Below are 16,259 nucleotides of genomic sequence, written 5' to 3'. Positions count from 1 at the left end.
AGTAGGGGAGACTGGTCCACAGTGAAACGAAAAATAAGAAATGCTTCGTGACAAGAAAATAATATTAAATTTTGTAACGTTTATTGAAAATTATTGAAAAAAGTAATATTATATAAACAGAACTGAGTAATAATTACACTTATTTTTAATATAGAATAAAAAGAATAAAAGTTGGTAACCTGTTCTCATTACCAATATGTACCATCCAGTTGTACAGTGATCCACACAGAGACATGAAGACTTATTTCAGGATAAGCGTATCAACGAATATTTATTCCTGTGAAATCCAGTGAAAACTTTATGTATCCTGCTAATTTCTTGTTAATAATATGGAGGTGGATAGAAACATTTTTATGTCGGATATGCAGACTTGCAAGGTCTGTAACTGTAGGACATAGACAACTTTTTTGAAATTTTTCAGATCTTTTTAGGAAAGAAACTTCGAGGTCCTCTTTATCATCCTTTTCTTTAGTTATTTTTCCAATATAATTTATCTTGTCAGAAAACTCTACTAGAACATAGTCTCCTTCCTTAAGATATCCATCTAGTTCTCCAAAGAAATCCGATTACAGTGCAACAGGAACTTCTGGAACAGAATCACTGATTTCTGTATAAGGTCATCAGTATCACTGCTATCAGTACTAGGCCTATTAATTGAGATTCTGTTGTAAGCACTTTTTCTCATTTGATGTTGTTGCATTTGTTCCAAAGCCCTGCAGATTTCTTGTTTTTCTGGAGTGTCAATCATAGTCATACATTGTCCTTTTCCTTCTGGTAGCCCTGTTTGATTTCCTGGCTACAGCTTTAGAGAATCTTCTGAACTGCTTCGATGAAATAAAGCTTCCTGTAGAAGACAGTACACAGTGAGACGTCTCACTGTATACAGCAGGCACACATCCATAAAAAAAAAGTGATAAAATACCAAATACAAACATACAAATATATCAAATATTTATCACAAAAATTAAATTTTTTACTCGAATTTATAATCAAATGTACTTTATATTTTTGATAAATTAATTTTTTTTTTCTTTTATATTTTTAATTTAATATTAGTTTAAAAAATAATTTATTTTAGAAAAGAGAAACTATAAACTTTAATTGTAATATTTACTTGTCTTTTTTCTGATTTATATTGATTGAGTCAAGACAGATCTTTGACAAAACTGTTTCTCTTCAGTTTGGAGGACGAAATGTATCTTCATTTCGTCTTCAAAATTGAATACAGATGTATAAGTCTTACACAAGAATAATGTACACGCATGTAAATATAACTAGTATCTTTTTAGTACGAGTTGTAAATAAATACAGTGTTAATGTGTCTGCAGTACTTGTGTTAGAAAACTGTTTGGCTATTGGGCTGCGATTTGAAAAAATTGTAAACCTATAAATTCCCACTGTCATTCGTCTGTTCGTTCGTCCGTCTGTCTTTCCTTAATCTCGAGAACGAAGTTATACAGATGAAAGATGAAACCAGATATAGAGAGCTTAAGGGAAGGAAGCCCCGATTAACTGTATAAAGATTCCCGACACAAACCGGAAGTCACATTATTTCAATTCAAAAATCCCCCCAAAGGTGTTAGATAGATAACCATCACGACTTTATTGTTAAAGGAAAAGTATGATGTAGAGGGGCAAGTCACTACTAATTTGAGGTGAAGAACATATATTTTAGATTACATTAATTAAAAATATAATTAAATTGCAAGCACGGTATTGTGACAATGTCACAATAAATAATTGCTCGTTACATATAAAATATGTTGAAAGATTTATATTTAATTACATTAAATATAATTAAGTTAACAACAATTTTTAAACGATATTTCATTGATAAAATAAAGATATTTTTTAAAACTTTTTTTGAAAATCTAAACAATAAATCTCCACATTTTAATTTTGCGCTTTTATATTTTTAATATGTGAAATTCAATATGTAATACAAAAACTTTTTATTAATTTTAACTTGAATGTATTTACTAAGCTTACAATTTTTAGAAATTAAAATCAGGTAAATATTTGTACGAGACTTCACCACATGGTCCCAATATAGACTATTCATAGGCTAAGTGTTTTATATATAGAATAGATTAAGAGGGGAGGGAATTCGTATCAAAAAACAGATGTTCATTATTTTTCCCGCTTTCCATCCGGTCCATTTCAAGTGCAGAATTTGAGATAATTATATAAAGTTTGTAAATTTTTCACGCAATACTGTAATTAGTATTATTTCTTGTATTCGGAAAAATAATTAGATAAATTAACAAAATTCACGTATCGAAGCAGTGTGCTTTGTATTAAACGACGTAATATAATTTTTATTGAATTCAAGGAACCACGACACACCAGGGCAGCTATCAATTTCCCCCCCCGTTCTTTTTAGCAAAGATTTTCGTTGTTTTAACAAAATAAACTCTCCAAAATAACAAAATAACTGAAACAAAACATAACAACTCAGTTGAAAGGCTTATCCGCTGTCCACGGAACCGTAAATCTACTTCGAATTAATGCATTCTTCGCATAAACCGATAACGTAATAACGGGGTTTGAATGTATTATGAATATAACACACAGCCAAACTCAGTTTGATTGTATTATATTTATGTATTGAATTGTATTATTGATATAAATGAACAAATTAATTTATTCTATCCATTTTAGAGAGATTAATTTAGCATTTTTTTTTTGTTCAAATTTTTTTCAGAGATTTCATTTAATTCTTATATTTAATGATTTCTACTTACATTGGCATTAAAGTAAGTCTTTAAAAGGTTAAGAAAAGCTGTCATTTACTGCTGCTTGAAACTGTTTTTTCGAAGTAGATAACATGTTTTTATTATTTGTAAATATATAAAAACACATACACGATTATTCAATACGTCAATCACCTTTAAAGACATGTTTCTGTAATATTAAGAATAAAAATATTCAAAGAATATTATATATTTTACTTGCTTATTGTATAAAATGTACTACACTATTGTAAGAATTACTATAATTTAAGTTATTAATGAAATGTAATCATATTATAATTTTATTAAGTAAATAAAGACTTACTACAATTTATTACGTAATTACATGTCATTAATAGTTCACACATAATTTTTTTCATAATTAATTGCTAGAATTAACTATCAAATAAATGAATAATTATAATCATTATTAAAATAATTTTAATTGTAGATTTGATAGAGGGTTAGGTGTATAGCAACGTTCCCTACTTAAATATAAAAATTTCCTTTTTAAAACAGGAAAACTTCAGTTTTATTTTTTAAAAAACTTTTATATTATTAAGCAATAAATAAAATTGCGTGTGGCGCCATCTATTATGAGATTTTGTTATGAAAATTTTTATATTTTTAATTAGTATAAAATTTCAAAAAGCTTAATTTTGAGGGTAGGGATGAGTTTTATAACAAAGTGTAAATGTTAATAATGAATAAAATTCTCATTAAGTCCTATTCTGTCGAGATACATGACGCTCTCCATCTCCCCACCTTTTGGATCTTCCATCATCCAAATTTAATAGCATCAATGCTCCTCATATACAAGCCTTCATGCCAAATTTCGTTTTTTAATGTTTACCCCATCCTGAGATATTAAACGAATAGATGCCAACAACACTTAACTTTTGGAAGCGAGTGTACAGTACATACACAAAGATTTTTTTTTTTGCCTTTATTTTACTTTTTTGGATTCAGGAGGTCTCAAATCGTGGAGATTTGCTAAAAACTCGGAGGATAATAATAATTTTAATAATAAATAAAACTTTTCACTTATCTGTTGCTATTTATGATTGTTTCATCTAGCACCGAACATCATCTGTACACTGTTTCATACTAACAAATACAGCACGGCACAATGAAACACATAACCAATATTTTTTTAATTTGCAATAATAATAATAATTATTTTTTTAATTTAACGCATAGCAGAAAACCCTTGAGTGTTCCTTGTCGCTCCACTCCATCCTACACTTGTTTTCTACGTAAAAATTCGACGTCAAGAGTTTGATTGTGATTGATGTCTGCCTATAAAACTAAGTTTCAAATGGTGTCATGTATCTTAATATATAATACAGTAGTTAATGATAGTTTAATGTAGCAAAATGATTTAAATCTGGTTCTGTTAAAAATAAGTTTTAATATTAAAAATTATTGATATGATAACCTTTATTTTTACTAATAAATTAATATCAGAAACAAAAATATCGATAACTAAAAATTCTAATAATGAAGGATCACCGAAGAACTTTAAAAACAAGCAAAATAACGTAAACCCGAGACGAAAATTATCAATATTTTGTCAATTTTGTAAACAACAATATGATATGTCGCATTGTATTTCACTCTTACAAATTTTTTTATTAAGTGGAGAGTTGTGTGACATATTTTATAAGAATATTATAACGAGGCGTCATAAGAACTTATTCAACCAAATCTGGTATAAAGACATTTCAGGACATACAGAAGACATATCTTTAAAGATGTTAGTAACAAAACTGTGGCGGTTTTAACGCTTCAAATCATAGTCTAATAACATGTTGCATATGTGGAAATCTTGAAAGACTATTACGCTGCTTATGAAAAAACATTACAAAGGATCAATTACGATCGGCTTTTACAATTAAATTTGCAAGAAAAATATTGCAGCATCGAGTGTCATAGTAGTAATATTTAGTTCTTTGCTTTATTTTTTTGCTAACAAAAATGTCTTCTATATGTCTTGAAATGTCAGATTTGGTTGTATCTGGAGTGCTAAGTATCTCTCTCTCTATATAGTGTCCAATAGGTATACTTTACCTACGATTATCCCGTATTCATTAAAATAATATTTAAAATATAAACAGCAAAAGAAGTTTTTATATATTTTAAATATATATATGGCTATTTATAATTAAAAATTGAATTATTCTGACGTTTCTGTAAAAGAATTTATTGAGCAGCATGAGTTCCTAACTGTTAATTTTGAGAAAAATAAAGAATACTAGTGTAGATTATTATTCCCTAAATTCATTAGTTTGAATTGGAATGATTAGAGAAAAATTCTTCTGAAATTAGTGGAAAATCGTAAAAATCAATCGTTTAATATAAAAGATTAGTGAAGAATTAGAAAGCAATTAAGATTATAAGAACAAAAGAGATTAAAACGTATAATCTTTTGTCTCTTTTTTATAATATTACAGTGCTGCTTAAATTCTACAGAGAAATTCATCCGAAAAATCGTATACTACAGAGAATTTTATTAATTAAATAAAATTAAAAGAGTCATTAAAAGCTGGGAAAATTTTATTATTGATTTTACTTTTAAGAATCCTGCCTGTAAATTGTTTGTAATTTGTACGAAATTTTATTACGAAATTTTCTTGAAAAAATCATTAATTTAATTTTTTAATAACAGGATTATCCCAAAATAATTGTACTCATACAGAATGTCACAACTATCACACGATCGCTTTGGAAATACGTAATTTGTTTAGGTCTTTCCAATATGGATATTGCTATAAATCTTAGCGATTTTCGGATTTGTATTATCTAAAGTCTCTGTCTGTTTTAGCAAAATTGATTTTCCACAAAAGACCTGCTTACTTTTACGGATCTAAAGACTAATCTAACATATCAATATCATAAAGTGCAATGGTACGTTGAAGAAATGCTGTTTTGCAGTTGAAACAAGGGGAAAAAAACAATAAAGAACACTCGCAAAATTTATTTAAAATGAATTTGAATTGAAAACATTTTTAAAAAGTATAAATTTTGCTTATTGTACTGACATTTTATATCAACAAAACATGTATTTTACACAACTCCATTCCTAGAAGTATATCTAGAGAGAAAAACATGGGACATATACAGATTTAAAAAAATTGAAAATTGAAGCATATGTCTACAAAAATATTTTACATAAAAACTTATTTTCAATATACTGTACCCCTAATGATAATATTTTAACACGTTTCTGCTCATTCCTATAGTTTTTTTTTTGGCCCACCAGTGGCCGAATAGATAAAACCACTGAAAACTAACAATGACGTATAGCTTTATGGGGCCCAGGAATATCTGAATTAGGGGCCGCGATGTACAGTGTTAAATTCGCACACATTTTTATTCGGGGGAATTTTTCAGAAAATATTTTCTTATGAACGATTGGCTTGCGGCCCACTTTTGGTTTGGGCCTCCAGGAAATTGCCCATTTTGTCCACAGGATAAGGCGCTACTAAACACGCGCCTCACCCACGGACTGACCACGTGAAGTTTCCGGGTTTTATTCACGTTTCATCTAAATAGGGTCCAGTTTCTATAGAAAGTTCTTCCTGGTGGCATCCTCCTCGGCAGATCTCCCACGTGTCGCGTTGACGTAAGCAAATAAACCAAACCAATCCTATCCTATTTAATTAAATCATTAATTTGTAAAGTCTTTCTATGCAAAGTTATAAAATATCAAAATTATTAAATTATAATTATAAATTGTACATATTCAACTTTAATTATCCAAATTTGATTTAATTAATAAATTGAGCACATAAGCGTAATACTTGTAATCATACATATGTATATAAGTACATGGTATTTGAATAATGTAATGAGATGTATTGAAATTAAATAAATAATATAAATTATATATACAAGGTAATCGTAATTTGTGTCCCTATTTAATTAATATTGTCTGAACTCAACCAAATTTTATCTACAAAATGTCTAAACATGCGAAAGAGATTTCTTCAGGGAAAAAAGACTTAGTTCCAAAAACTTGCCACTGCGGGAGTTATGTCGCTGCGATCGGCAAACACGGGTAAATTTCCTAAGGTATTGTAACACGCAAAACGTATTGCAGCATTGGCATTGTTTTTATTAAACATCATTATAAGAAAGTAGGTAGAAGAGCATGACCATCGCATGACTTTTTAAAATTTAATCTAATTATATTTAATTAATAAAGAATAGCATTAATAATATCTTAATCTTGTCAATTCAAAGATTATCTTGAATTTAACAAAGCCTTTTAAAGCTTTAAACTTGACAACGCTAACTTTGATTTACATATCCACATATGGAATGGATACTATTAGTCAGTAGTATTATAATTACAACGAAGAATTGAGAAGATAATTAAGCTTGTAAGATGAATAAAGCAAGATTCGGAATGATAATTTAAATTTTCCGAACTCTGTAATGACAGTAATACAGTGAAACGTGGAAAATCTCAACTAATTGGAACTGGACTGCATCTGGATTTTCAATTTATCCGCATTTTCAAATGTATATATAAGTTAGCATTTTAAGTACTGTTAAATTCCAAATGCATTGTAATTCAAGTTTAGATGTTTTAAGTTCAAGCTAGTATTTCAGAAGAATGCAGGAATATTAAGCTTGTTTGTTTAAGTTATGACAATGCAACACTTGGGCGATCTGATTAGAGGGATGCTATCCGGGACGTCTTTTTAAGGGTCATTGGCCCCTATTCNATTTACAGAGGACCACAAAGACCATTTTGCTAGGGCCTCACATTTACAGAGGACCACATTTAAATATTTTATTACTTACAAACTGTATAGAAATGGTTTAAAATAGAATTTGTTTTTTAAATAAACAAATTACAATGCTTTAAGAAATTGAATTGTAAGTTTTTCCTCAAATCTTTTGAGCAATTAACAAGACTTTATGCCACTGTATTTCGTTATATAACAGGTCGTATTACAGAGGACCACCAAGAAAATTTTGCTAGNAAATTTAATCTAATTATATTTAATTAATAAAGAATAGCATTAATAATATCTTAATCTTGTCAATTCAAAGATTATCTTGAATTTAACAAAGCCTTTTAAAGCTTTAAACTTGACAACGCTAACTTTGATTTACATATCCACATATGGAATGGATACTATTAGTCAATAGTATTATAATTACAACGAAGAATTGAGAAGATAGTTAAGCTTGTAAGATGAATAAAGCAAGATTCGGAATGATAATTTAAATTTTCCGAACTCTGTAATGACAGTAATACAGTGAAACGTGGAAAATCTCAACTAATTGGAACTGGACTGCATCTGGATTTTCAATTTATCCGCATTTTCAAATGTATATATAAGTTAGCATTTTAAGTACTGTTAAATTCCAAATGCATTGTAATTCAAGTTTAGATGTTTTAAGTTCAAGCTAGTATTTCAGAAGAATGCAGGAATATTAAGCTTGTTTGTTTAAGTTATGACAATGCAACACTTGGGCGATCTGATTAGAGGGATGCTATCCGGGACGTCTTTTTAAGGGTCATTGGCCCCTATTCAGGCGTTACAGACGTAAAGAAAACCCGGAAAACTCCACGGAAAACTCTATTCTCAAAATATCAGGCAATTTATGCAAACTGTCACATCATTCTTCATCTTTTTCTTCTACCTCTATATTTTTGCGTGAAAACAAATCCCGAGAGAAACCCAGGGAATCCAACCTTTTCCAAAATTAGTTTCTAGCCAACGTTTAGCGAACCCTCTTTTGGCACATATTCTAGTATTAACTCAGATTCGTTTCCCTTTTTTTCTGTTTTACTGTTTCGATGAAAATATATTTACAAAATTCGTATTCGCTTTTATGCAGAATTAAATAATAGGATTAATTTAAAATTTACTATATTTAAGTGTAAGAAAGCACAGCTAAGCATTAAAATTATTAGCCTGCCACTCAAAAAGATCTGGGTTCGAGTCCTGGTCGAATTATATCCGTAAAACAAGGAAACACATATGGGGAAACACATATGGGAAACACATACCTCTCTCTATTGAGACATGTGAAGAAAACCCATTAAATTTCACGTGGCCAGCCGTTAGTGAAACACGAACTTGCGCCTCACTAAAGGATACAAATAATCAATATTGAAATATATTATAAATATATTATTTTATGAGTTCAAATTACATTCTTACATATAAATTGCTCTTAATAAAGAATGAATACGTTATTTCAGTTCATTACAGAGCATTGTGTAAAAATTAAAAAAAATGTTTGTTTTATATAAATTACATATAGATGTAATACGAGCTCGAAAACAGGATTTATTAAAATTCTATAATGTAAAGCGGATAGAACTGTGTTTAAAAAAGAAATACAACCCGTTGCACAAGACAATTTCTTTTATAAAAAAAGGAAAAACTTAACCATAGCCTATTCAAGATGAAGTTATTGAAAAACAGGATGAGATTCTTTCAATACTTCATCCTGTTTTTCGTATTTATCCAGTAGATTTAATATTGCAATATGATAATAAAATAATTTCCTTTAGATAGCGATGCATTAAGGCATTTATAACTATTTATACAGAGAGTGTACAGAATCTTGTGCTTCCAGTAGTAAAGACTGGATTGGGTTTTCTCTGGAATTATATTTCACTGTACTTTCTTTCTGAACGGTCGTCTTCAGGATTAAAACAGGATTAAACCATTAACTTATTAAATTTAACAAAAGAAACCTTCAACATTCAAATGGCTCTTCGCGCTTAGCAGTCTTTCACATTTGTATTGGATTTGATTCAGGAGAGAATTCTCTGTGCTTGCTTAGCATGTGTCGCATGCTTAAAAGAAAATTTTGACTGTCAATGTACTTTGTATATGAAAACAAATATGCAATAATAATTTATTCTAACTTAGAATAAATTATTATTGCATATTTGGTCAAACTTTCTCTTGAGCATGCGGCGCATGTTAAGCAAGACCAGAGAATTCGTTCCTGATTTGATTATTAATGGTATAAATCAACGCAACACATGGGCGATCTGCCTCTTGGGATAACTTTTATACGAAAGTATTTCTTATTTAGCTGTTAGACACGTGAAGAAAATCTGGAAATAATACAGAACTCATAATTTAATAAATATAATTAAATTATAAGAATATAGTAACACAAAAATTTAATTCTAGTATATAAGATAGAAAATCAAAATTCAGATTTTCCTGTTATCTAAATTTGCAAAATGCTAAAATAAAGAATAATTTACTATAAAGTAATAGTATAGTACTAAATATAGTTATATTACTGTATTAAATATACAGTAATATTATATTTTTACTATTAAAATTACTGTTTAATATAAATAAATATACAGTACAATATTCGAAAATGTACGATAGTTTTATTTTTAGTTGTTACATTTAAATGTTTACGAAGATCTTTCTTCATTATTGAAAAAAAGTGGACATTGTTTGTGACATTTTTTTTATTTTATGTGGTGAAATAGAAAAACCTGTCAAGACCTGGATAAAGAAACAGTGTGGACTTCTTTCGTGACGTCTTAGAAACTTGTCTATTCTTAGTAAGCAATGTATTAGGGAGATTCAGAAGTCCCATTAGCAAACCAGGTCTTATAATCATCCTCCACAATGCTGCTGAACTCAAGCAATCTAACCCATAATAAAAATAGTTATGGTAATTCCTACAGCAAACAATGCTAGTGTCCTACGCAATACACAGAGAAAAGTAGTAATTACATGAAGAAATAATCACAGATAATAAAGAGCTGATTTCAAGAAATATTTCCATGTTTCATTTATTAAAATATCCTTATCAGAAGTAAAAGTAAATCTTACTTTTCTTTCAGAAATATATTTTAAACAATATTACATTATATATAACTTATATAACAATTCAAAAATTTTATATTTAATAGTAAATAATAATATAAATGTATAAAAACGAATAAATTTCACTCCTTAAACAAATTTTCTTGTTTCAAAGGGATCTCGTTTAGTATCAGTTTAATGGCTCCTACAACTCACTTTTACGATCCTTTCAATCACTAAATCTTTAAGTATATAAATTTCAATGTTATACTTTAAAAAGTTCCGAAAGTTTTGACTAGATACTGTAAACTGATTGTCAAGATAAAACTGGTTCCTTATATATCCCGTTTTCATGGCATTATACATCAGTAGTCAAATTTTTTCAATAAATATATTTATATAGAAATATTTCTAAAAGTTATAAAATAAATTTTCTATATTTATCATCAGAAAATATTACTCAAAGTTATCGGGTTCATTGTACTGTACCATTGGAGTCTCCTTAAATACATTATGTAGAAGTAATTTTGCATTGTTTGAATGAATAAAAAATAAATTTTTAATGAATCAAAGTTCTTAAATTATTGTACAATTATACAGTATAGTTTTATATTTTGCACCAGAAAATCGCATTAATTAATTATTATATTTGTGTAATTTATAGCAGAATTGTAATATTGAGATTTCTCAGCTTGATAACCATTTAACTTAATTACGTTATTTAAGTATTAATATAATAAAATTGTAAAATATCGCATATATTTAACGTCATAATTCTGATTACATAACATAATTACACAGCTTAGCCGTAATAAGAGAATTTATTTAAATGTTTATGTATCTGTCAGATTGCAAATTTGAACTATTAAATTAAAAGCATTTAGTCCATTTAAATAATATAAAATTTGAATTTGTTTAATAATATTATCGTTGTTATAAGCTCGTTATAAATTAATGAGCAATCATTAATTTTATTATGTTATCAAGCTACGTGTAACAGCTTGCATGCTGCTTCTATCTTATGAAAAATGTCCCCTTCGAAAAAAAAATATGCGTATTTTAAAAATGAGTGTATGATTGATCAGCTTGTGTTAAATAATAGTCAAATAAATGATGCAATTATCATATATATTGAAGTAAAACCAAGCTTAAAAATAAATACCGAAGATGATAAACTACAGCTTAATGCAGGATCATAGTGTTGTAGCAAGCAGGTTTAGACTTAGGTCTAGGAAAATTAGGCAGTTTCGTGAGGCCCGAATCCGTCAGGGGGCCCATAAATTAATTTTTTAATATTAAATTATATATTTATTTACTTACTTTTATATTCTTTGAGATATAATCTAATGTTGCAGTGTAATAATCGTTATTTTTCAAAATATAAGAAAAAAAATTCATGCCTTTTTGGGGTACAAGTTTTACTTAGAACCCAAAATTTTTTAAAATTTGACACTGGTAGGAAGGGGGCAGCGAAAGAGGCACGTGCTCCTGAGTTATAAATGAGTAAAGGCTGTAGGAACTCTTCTAATAGCAAATAATTGCAATAACTGTCAACAAAAATTTAAATATTATGCTAATGTTAATACAGAAAATGTTAAAATAAATGTTTTTATTATCAGTAAAAGCGTTAAAATAACTTATGGTCTAGTACAATACATTTTTACACACCTTGGAGTACATAAATTCGCGCAAAGTCTTCAGATTAGATACAGTATCTCTAATACCCAATTATTTTCTTTAATACAATTTATTTACTAATAAATTACTTATTTCATTAATTCACAAATAGCTAAATTTATAATTAGGTAATGTAAATATACACTTTTTTTAAAAAATTTTATTTTCTTTTATTAGATTTATCACTTGTCACGAACAATTTTAAGTGGTTCAGTTCTCTTTGATCATCAATATTTTCTAACAAGTAAACAATAAGACAATTCTTGTTGTGTTGCTATAAATTTATTTCTATCTTATCGATGTTTGAAGGATTCTTTTAATTATATTCGGGTGTTTTTCTTTGTAATCAAAAGATATGGAGATCGGACTATTCAATTATTATTACTGTCGATTTTATTGTTTCAGATGAAAATTAATTAATGTATATATATANGGTTTGTATAGGGTTATACTATAACAATGATGTATATTTAACTCGGTTATGATTGTAAAATTACATCAGAGATGTACTTGAAGAAATGAATACACGAAGATACTTGCGTAAAAATGTCTGTCGAAGCGTGAAATGGTGAAATGTATACTTCAAAGTTGTTTAAATTGTGATGGACAGTAGTTTGAACACCTGAATTGATAAAATTGTATTGTATTGTATTAGTAAATATAATTATTATATATGCAATCTCATTTACTTTTGGTTCACCTTGTATATAAGACTTTTTAAAAAATTCTTATGTAAATTATGTAATATTTTTAAAAATATATTTATAAAAGCAAACCTTGATATAGCGCCTTTCTAAATAGTTTCACCATTTAAAATATAATACTAATGAATACTTATACACAAACATCATTCTGAGATAAATATTAATTAAATTGAGAACTCTTCGCTTTAACTTCATGATCTATTTACTATTAAATATTTTAGAGGGGGGAAATGGTTTCTTTGTATTAAAGTTTGATTATATATAAGGGTGGTCCAAATGTCAGTTAACTGTGTCAGACAATTTACAATTACATAAAAGATTTAAAGAAACAGGAGCGACTTCTTACAAAACATTAGCCAAGAATTTCGATAACTGATAACCAATCTTAATATTTTTAACGTTTTGTAGTGTCTAAATAAGACAGCAATCTTTATAACGCGATTAAAAACCTCTCTGTATACGTATAAAGTTCCATTTCGATTTGTCGCCATCACTTCTTCGTGTCTGAAATTGGCACTAAATTGAGTTTGGTGTTAAACCGAAGTAATTTAAACAATAATAAGCATATATGTTTTACAATTATATCTATAAACGTTTAAGTTTAGAAGCTTGAAAATCACATGATTTGAAGATAAAAATGTTGTTTATAATACATAATAGTCCATTTAGTAATTCACAAAATCTGAAGAGTTCTCTATTTAATATTTATAGGGTAGATACTTTTACAAGTATCCATTGACGATTTACGAGAGTGGCACTAATTTAGAAGACACTATATCGAGGTTTCATTAAATATATTGCATACTCTATAGGTAAAATGATTTTTATAGAAGAGCAAGAATTTATATATATATAAATTCTTGCTCTTCTATAAAAATCATTTTACCTATAGAGTATGCAATATATTTAATGAAACCTCGATATAGTGTCTTCTAAATTAGTGCCACTCTCGTAAATCGTCAATGGATACTTGTAAAAGTATCTACCCTATAAATATTAAATAGAGAACTCTTCAGATTTTGTGAATTACTAAATGGACTATTATGTATTATAAACAACATTTTTATCTTCAAATCATGTGATTTTCAAGCTTCTAAACTTAAACGTTTATAGATATAATTGTAAAACATATATGCTTATTATTGTTTAAATTACTTCGGTTTAACACCAAACTCAATTTAGTGCCAATTTCAGACACGAAGAAGTGATGGCGACAAATCGAAATGGAACTTTATACGTATACAGAGAGGTTTTTAATCGCGTTATAAAGATTGCTGTCTTATTTAGACACTACAAAACGTTAAAAATATTAAGATTGGTTATCAGTTATCGAAATTCTTGGCTAATGTTTTGTAAGAAGTCGCTCCTGTTTCTTTAAATCTTTTATGTAATTGTAAATTGTCTGACACAGTTAACTGACATTTGGACCACCCTTATATATAATCAAACTTTAATACAAAGAAACCATTTCCCCCCTCTAAAATATTTAATAGTAAATAGATCATGAAGTTAAAGCGAAGAGTTCTCAATTTAATTAATATTTATCTCAGAATGATGTTTGTGTATAAGTATTCATTAGTATTATATTTTAAATGGTGAAACTATTTAGAAAGGCGCTATATCAAGGTTTGCTTTTATAAATATATTTTTAAAAATATTACATAATTTACATAAGAATTTTTTAAAAAGTCTTATATACAAGGTGAACCAAAAGTAAATGAGATTGCATATATAATAATTATATTTACTAATACAATACAATACAATTTTATCAATTCAGGTGTTCAAACTACTGTCCATCACAATTTAAACAACTTTGAAGTATACATTTCACCATTTCACGCTTCGACAGACATTTTTACGCAAGTATCTTCGTGTATTCATTTCTTCAAGTACATCTCTGATGTAATTTTACAATCATAACCGAGTTAAATATACATCATTGTTATAGTATAACCCTATACAAACCCTAGTACACCTACTTTTGGTTCACCCTTTAAATCAAATTCAGTAAATCAGAATTTCATATATCCAGTAAAGATTGATCGCATACAAGTGATCTTGACAGTTGTTTATTTTTAAATAATAGTCTTTCAGTTACATAACTATATTTAAGATATAAGAAAAATAAATTCAAATATACATATTTATATACTTATTTTATATCTTTAAATATATTTTTACAATTTACAAAGTATATTTGATATGTAGAATTTCTCTCTTTCTCGTTATATATAAGGTGTATATATTTAGATTTATGTATTTTGTTTTTATGCTTTGTACATTATAAATTTTTTAAAAATATACAAAATCTATTTTTTAAATATAGAAAAAATATGAAAATAATAATAATATAAAAAATGTACACCATAAATTGTTTATATATAACTTCATCATTATATATACATGCATTTAAATTAAGGCCTCTCGGGGAGGCCCCTAGGTATAGAAGATTAACTGGGACCCCTCCACATAATTTTACAACATAAAGTAATAATATCTAATTGTATCTGAAGAATAAGACATTATTTTTTCCAATTTCGGGGCCCCTTGGCATGTTCCTCATTTGCATAATAAGTAATTTAGTAAATAAAATNAAAATGTTTGCAAAAGTTTACATTTAAATGTTGTTAAAAAAACTAATTAACAATTTAAGAAATTAATTAATTAAATTTTTATAGTATTTATAACTTATAAACCACAAAATATTTAATAAACAACAGAAGTTTAATCGAAAGAACAATGTTTTATAATAAAATACATCACGTTAATTATAAATATTTGTACGTTTTAACTACTCAAAAGCTTAAAATTATAACGTAGACAATTATAAAAGTTAAAACACACAGAAAATTTACTTAATTTAAAGCAAATTATTTAAAAAATAAAAAATTGAACTTTCTTATTATTAAAAAGAAAAACTAAAAAATATAACTTAATTTCAACAATATAACAGTGGAAAACAAATGATTTACATTTAAGTAATGGCAATTTCATAACTGTAGAGTTAAGTATTGATATGTTACATACCAGTCGAATACCGGTTATATTGTAGTTTTGCACCAGAGTACAGATCAGTAGCACCACATGTGACCTGTGGCAAGTCAGCTTGGGAGAGCTTTATTTTCTCTCTCTGTATGGCTGACATGCGCATAGGTTCTCTCTTTTGACAGTGATTGCTGGAATGCAAGTGTCAAGTCCAACTGACGGGGATGCACTGTCAACTTGATCCCACAATATCCAAACACTTAGGTGTCGTTTCATCCGATAAAAATCCTCCTCCTAGATAACTCGATAATAAAAAAACACAGAGGGGGGGGAAAAGGGAAGAA

General features: G+C 27.9%; 1 protein-coding gene across 1 annotated transcript in view; it reads right to left on the bottom strand.

The window, feature by feature from the left end:
- Window positions 1-16,001, bottom strand: part of LOC111635189 (cholecystokinin receptor-like) — a 47,697-nt gene extending 31,696 nt beyond the window's left edge. The window contains exon 1 of the mRNA XM_023380080.1: window positions 15,903-16,001. The gene's annotated coding sequence lies outside the window, so the exon portion shown is untranslated. The remainder of the gene's footprint in view (window positions 1-15,902) is intronic.
- Between the last annotated feature and the right edge of the window lie 258 nt (window positions 16,002-16,259).

This window comes from Centruroides sculpturatus, unplaced genomic scaffold (assembly GCF_000671375.1).
Source record: "Centruroides sculpturatus isolate CEXI.00-Female unplaced genomic scaffold, Cexi_2.0 scaffold946, whole genome shotgun sequence".
In the NCBI taxonomy this organism is placed as follows: Eukaryota; Metazoa; Arthropoda; class Arachnida; order Scorpiones; family Buthidae; genus Centruroides; species Centruroides sculpturatus.
This window is presented reverse-complemented; position numbering and strand designations above follow the sequence as displayed.